Here is a 6,796-nt window from a genome sequence, read left to right as displayed (position 1 = left end):
AACTAGAAAAACAACTCTAATAAACTAGATAGACAATTATTACCTCCACTAGTACAAACAATAGCGCAGTAATAATCCAAACATGTTCTATTCTTTTAGGCTGAATTGAAACATCTTCAGTTGGGATGCTATCTAGATGATGCAGGACATAGAATCTTGTAACGAACCCAAACATCCTACAAAAGCGTCCTCTACAGAGTCTTCTTTTGGATCTTCCTCTGGATCCTCTTCACAATCTGCGTAGTGAATCAACTTTGTGCACAATTAGATATATGAAATGCGCTCCTCATAGCGCCCCCATATCTGAAGTGCTACATCATGTAGGTTTTCAGGTAATGAACGAACCAAAACTCAAATTCTGTAGTTGTCCAGAATCGAAAAATCCTGCATCTCTAGATGCCAAAACAGTCTGTCCAATCTCCCCATGTGTCCACTAACTCCATAAGTTGGGTCATACTCTATCCACTAGATAGCTTTCATCAGCTTATTACGCATCACATCGCGATGAGTCATAGTAGTAATCATCCGTGCCATCTGAAAAAATTAAAATTAATTAAGTCAGTACAAAACTGATAAACCAGCACATATACCAGCTTAATTCAATTTATACAGGCATAGGACTAACACAATAAATCAAGAAAAATAAATCTGCTTGATTTATAGGGACTTTAGTCAACTGATTCTTTGACCAGTCAATTGACACCTTGAAGACTCGACATGGTAGTATTCCATGAGAACTAAAACACCACGTCATTAGCTCCAAGCACCCCAGGCACCTGAGCACCATGTATGATGTTTAGTTTTCTCATCATCTCCAACTATGTTGACTAAGCCTATTATTGAGTTGTTTCTCGAGTATAAATTGTTTAAACAACTTCTTATAATTATGAGTATGGTTAACCAATATCAACTCTAACCAAGTCCAATTTATACTTGGTTGTCTCTACTCAAGTGTTGTCAACGTACCAGAACACTTGACATTTCACTTGTTTGGGCCAATTGAGCACATGGCTTCCAAATTAGGCCTTTCTAATTGAAAGCCCAAAATTGGTTCAATTAGAAATCTGACCCAATTAGATTAATTGGTCTTCTAATGAAATCCAATTAATTCATGAACAACCTAATTAATTTGATGATTGCCCAATTAATTGGTCATTGCCCAATTACCAAAAATTTAGAAGCCCAATCTCATGGAATAGCCCAATTAAATAAGTTTAATTGAGCATAATTGAACAGTCCAATTAATTTGATCAATATGTAAATGAAACTGATCCAATTACATATGATGGTTGCTGTTTAGTGGTTAGCCTCCCTTGTTATGGCCGTGGAGACCTAGGTTCGAATCCTAACAACCACTACCGCTAACTTTTCTTCTGTTTTCTAAAAAAACATTTTTTTAAAAAAAACTGATCTTAAAATTCACGCAACGATTCATGGCCCCCAATCACGTTCTGAAAGTGTAATTGGGCCAGATTTTGTTTTTTTTTAATGTGGGCTAATTTTTCTTTGCCCTAAACACACGTTGTCGTTTCTCTCTCTGTTCGTTCCCAAACTCATCATTCTGCCGCCGAACAAAAACGAGTTCCTTCGCCAGCGTCAACCTCGCCGACGCCTAAGCCTGCGCCAGCCGTGCCGAAGACGAAGCCTTCCGTATCAGAGCCTCAAACAGATCAAGGTTCAGCCGTGCCGAAGACGACGCCAGGGCCTCGCTTGCCGCCGACGCTAGCCACCGGCTCTATGCCAACCTCGTCGGAATCAGAGGAACACGTCGCTGGCCGCGGATAACGCCTGTGTGCTGTTCACGTCTTCGACCGAGAACAGAGAACAGAGACAGGCCGTTCGGCCAAAACAGAGACGGGCAAACGGGGCAAAACTAACAGGTAAAATCTAACTCTATACAGTGCTCTGATACCAATGTAAGAGTTTAACTTGTTACCTGTTGTTGCGAATTCCGGCTGAAATTGCTCGCGTCGAAGGAACGATCACCAAGGGAAAGCTCCTTATGTTGCACAAACCAAATCCTCGATTTGGTGTTCTTCCTCTTCTCCAACAACCCCTCTGTTCTCTCCAATGCTTCCTCTGCTTCGCTTGGACGCACACACAACGCAAGGATGAACCCTCACACCCGTCCAGGGCTTTCCTTTCCCTTTAATAGGGAGAGGCCACATCCTCCATGGAGTGCAGAACGTGCACTCCGTGGCGTGCGTGGTGGGTAGTTACGATTACTGCCTACATTTCAAATTAACATGGACACTAACCCTTCCATTTCCACCTTGAAACTACTATTTCAAATTGGAAAGATCCCTTGACAACTAATATGTTTCTAAATTTTCAGCAAGCTGAACAAATCTCAAGTTTCAGCATGCTAAAGCAAACAATTAAAAACCAAGCCCTAACCAGAATATAATGCAGCAGTAGCTTCAGTATCAAACACAAAAGAGCAGGCTTTGCTATGCTGATAACAAAGGAGACACTAGGTAGTTCCTCGCGCAATAGTAAGCCCTGCAACAAATTATAGAACAAAAGTTGAGAAAATTATCAGGCAAACGTAAACGTTGAAGTAAAAGTTATCAACTATAGGAGGATATAATGGTTCATCATACCTGAAACTCCTCCTGGCACAAAATCACCTGCAAGCAATAGGATTATCAGGACAAAGTAAAACATCAACCCAATGACAAGGGAAATAAAACAGGCATCCGAGCCTTTACAAATGGAACAAAGGTGGAGCATCAAAATATAGAGCAAAGATGTTTACTTTAGCAGAAAGTGAATTCTCCAGATTTAGGGCCAAATCGAGATGGGTTCCAAATCGAGAGCCATGGCCGTTTCAATCCCAGGGCTTTTAGGGCAGGCCAAATGGGCCGGCCGATTTATCGGTCGAAAATAATATTCGCGCGTTGCTCATTCCGTAACCTCAGGGACCATTTTGACATAACGAAATTTTAAAGGAGTTTTTTGAAAAATATATCGGTGTAGGGCAAATGATGCATCACGTTGAACATTGGAAGTTGATAGAGTAAAACAGCCTCTAACGTTACTGAAGGCACTCCACTAATACGTTATTCTAACAAAACACAGGTAGCCATAGAAGACACTGAGACATTCTCAACTGGAGAACAAGGAGATTGTGACGATATCGGCCGCTAGTAGAGCTCACTTTCCTTGTGAGTGTGAATTACGGCATCCGACTTCGGATAGGCACAACACGTCAGGACGTAACCGTCGGAAATCTGTGTCTCGTCGAGGAAGGAATCCGTCGGATTGATCGACAATGCCTGAGACGATTTTGCCTGCGCAGCTGGAGCAAGCTCCTGCTCGGCAGGAGAACGGCAGCTCCACACCTGCTGCCTCGGCAGCATCCAAAATGTACACATCATCTTCAGCTTCAAACTCGTGCTCCTCCCCTTGCGGCCCGACGAGCTTGATCTTGTAGACGGCCATCGCAGATGCCCTGAAGCCGTTCGAGGCCCTGAAGCGCAGTGCTTTTGAGACACTCTTCATGAACCCCAATGAGGATGGGCTCTTGGTCGTCGCCGGAGAAAGTTGGCTCCTGTAGCGGCATTTATGCATACAGGAAGATGCGAGAGTGGAAGTTGCCATTGAAAACCTGAAAATTTCTTACAGATAAAATACTGAAATATTTCTGAATATCTTTACACAACAAGGATCTTATTAGAACTCATTGCCTTGTTTCTTCCGATTATTGTGCCAGACATTACAAGTGCAACAAGAAGAGGGCAGAGGAAGGACAGAGATTTAGTCAGTCATAATTCAAGAAGTTTGCATTGGTTTGTAACCTATACAACAGTTTACACCTCGAGAACAAAAGTTTGAAGGTGATGCAATACTAACTTCATAAAAAGAACACTTCATACTTTAGGCAAGAAACTTGAAGCATTCTGTTGTATATGCAGAGTACCTGTTATGAATGGGATCAGGCCCATTAGGAACTCTCCTCTTGCTAGTGTAGAAAGGATCCAAGTTGTTTTCTGCCCTTGCCATTGTTGAAGCCACAGCAGGAGCAGCCACCTGTGGTGCAACTCTGGCCCCTGCAGAGTGTGCTTCCAAGGACAACAAGAGAGCAATGCAGAAGAGGAATGGCAAGCCAGTGCACAAGTCTCTTGCCATCTCTGCTGCCGACTTGAGCTCCCTCTCAGGCTCCTCCTTGTTCAGATGAGCAAAGGAGGAACAAAGCAGTGAATGGCTTGCTAGAATTCTTATACTGAGGGATCCCTTTGTCTCCTTTTCTGCTTTAGTATCTTTTTCTTTTATCTTTGGAGTTTGGAAGTGATTCTGTAGGGCTTTTGTGGGACTGTGGAGGGGAGAGAACAAAAGCAAGCAGGTTCTGAACGTTTGATTTGTATTGGCTTCTATTCCAGTGATGCATATTCACATAATCCCAAACACGTACGGCGTGGTCCAGGCCCACAGGCCATGGTGAGGGAAGGTCGCGGCAGGGGCAAGCCGCAGTAGGAAAACGGCTCGCCCTGGCCAATTCCATCCATGAATATGGCCCCTCCGACATGGTTCTATACTTACAAACCGCATCTCCAACTCCCCCTCCCCTTGGTCAGTTGTATAAAAGGTTAATTCGGTGACGACAAGGATTTTTTTTCCTCCGTCTTTCTCTGCGTTGTACGCTCTCTTTTCTCTGTCGACTGTACTTTGGGCTAACTTAAGCATGGAGAGGTTCTGTCGGATTCCACCGGCCCTTCTAACGAGTGTTATTTGACGCAGGTTGGTCAATGTCATCGCCAGAGACCCTGTCCCAATGTCTAGCAAGGCGAAGGATTTCGAACGCATCAGCCTCTTTACTGGTTGCACATGCATCCGAGTGCAGCCTCATCGTGAAAAATGGTGCATCAAGGTCTTGCTCAATTCTGTTGAGCTGAGATTGATAACGCTGAGATGGATGGAACTCTATCTCACCATCTCACATAATACATAGCAGTATCCGTGGCACTTCATGGATATGATACACAGTATAAAGCACTTGTGAGAAGATTTAAATTTTATTAAAAATAAATATTTTAGAGGTGGATTTTTGAATATATATAAATTATACTTTTAAAAGCAGCCACTTAATTTGAACTAATTAGGACTTGGTCTTTAATTAGTTAGCTCAAACCCTACAATTTCTAGGATATTATAGGACAAGTTATAATTTCTTTTGCTATGATGGAGAAGATGGAAAATTTTTGAATCTTCAGCAACCACAATAAAATCAAAATTTAAACTTTAGAGCTAAAGCAAATACAACTAAATAAATATCGATCTGATAAAAATATTTTTCTATTTTCTTTCATTGCAAATATGCAAGGAGATAAAAATTTATTCATAATATATTCATTTAAAATTAAAACTATTCTATAAAAACTCATTATAACTAAATGAGAAATATGATAATAAACATCAAAAAGCATCATTAAATACTTTTAAAATTTCATAAATACTACTACAAATATTCCATTGATGTGGAAATAAATATATATTAATATTATTAAAATTTTATATAAAAAATAAATATAATAATTCTTTATATTAAAATGAATCTTGTAATAATTGATATGTTGAATTCTAACGTATTGGTACATTACATGAAAATTTTTTAGGTCTCATTTCATTAATTTTATAAAATCTACCCCATTATTTTATTATATGATGTGTGTGAATCATGCATATATTTTTAATCTTATTTAGATTACATTTATTGCATTACACGAGCATATATTTTATTCAGTTCAAATAAATACATTTTGTATTGATAGGACATGAATATCTTGGCATTGGAGAATGCTTGGAGATGTAAAAATTGAGAAGACCCATGGATCGTTAGGTTAATTTGATGATGCTGCTCTAATTTTTAGAAAATTATATTAGGGTTCTAAAACCATAAAAGAAACCCAAGGGTGGTGGTCTTGAGGATCTAATTTTAGATAACCAAAATGGGAGAGTCTTATCCATTACATCCAAGGAGCCAAGAGATTTGCAAATATTAAGGAACACGTGAAGATCTTTCGAAGACATCAACAAACTTCTACAATTGAGTCCTTTTATCCTTTATGCTTATTTGGAGATTGTAGAATGTTTTATTTGATATCTATGACTTGTATGATGAATGTTATGGAGTAGTCTCCTTATTCTAGGATTAGGGAGTAGCCCGATGATATGTTGACATTAAACTTGTGATTTATTTCTCTTATTAATGTCATGATTACCTTTGATTCAATTTTAGCATGCTTAACAAAACATTGACAATTGTGAATATATTAGCATATGTTTGCAATTACTAGAGATTGAGGGATGAACTGAGAGGTGAACTTTAATCTTCGATCTATAGAACTGAACTTGAGTTTTTTAATCATGAAAGTAGTTAAATTTCTCTCAAGGATAACATTGATTATCATAGAGCTTAAAGGCTTTAACTGATTCAATTACCATGAGAATAGAAGTCACATCAAGATAAACACATCATTGTATTTCGAGAGAAAACATCGATTACCTAAGGATAAATCACCTTCAAGAATATAATAGTCTAATGTTGTGAGAGAAGGGACCATACATAATTTGTCAATACTCATTGTGGTGAAATTGAAACCCTAGAATTGTCTTAAGATTTGATTTCTCAATCACACTTTTATTCATTGCTCTAGTTTAATTTAGTTTCTTATTACATTTATTCCTTATTTCAATTTCATCTAGATAGCCTACTATTGTGCAATCGATCTTCAAGGTTTGGATAGTTTAGTTTGAACAATATGTTTAATGGTAACTTGATCAAGGTTAATCAAGT

At 39.1% G+C, this 6,796-nt stretch overlaps 1 pseudogene; it reads right to left on the bottom strand.

The window, feature by feature from the left end:
• Positions 1 to 2,976: 2,976 nt before the first annotated feature.
• Positions 2,977 to 3,605, bottom strand: LOC141830868 (ferredoxin, root R-B2-like; annotated as a pseudogene).
• Between the last annotated feature and the right edge of the window lie 3,191 nt (positions 3,606 to 6,796).

This window comes from Curcuma longa, chromosome 6, assembly GCF_044706935.1.
Source record: "Curcuma longa cultivar G26 ecotype Majalengka, Jawa Barat chromosome 6, ITB_CL_G26_1.1, whole genome shotgun sequence".
NCBI lineage: Eukaryota > Viridiplantae > Streptophyta > Magnoliopsida > Zingiberales > Zingiberaceae > Curcuma > Curcuma longa.
The sequence above is the reverse complement of the archived record's forward strand: the minus strand, read 5'-3'. Positions and strand labels throughout refer to the sequence as shown.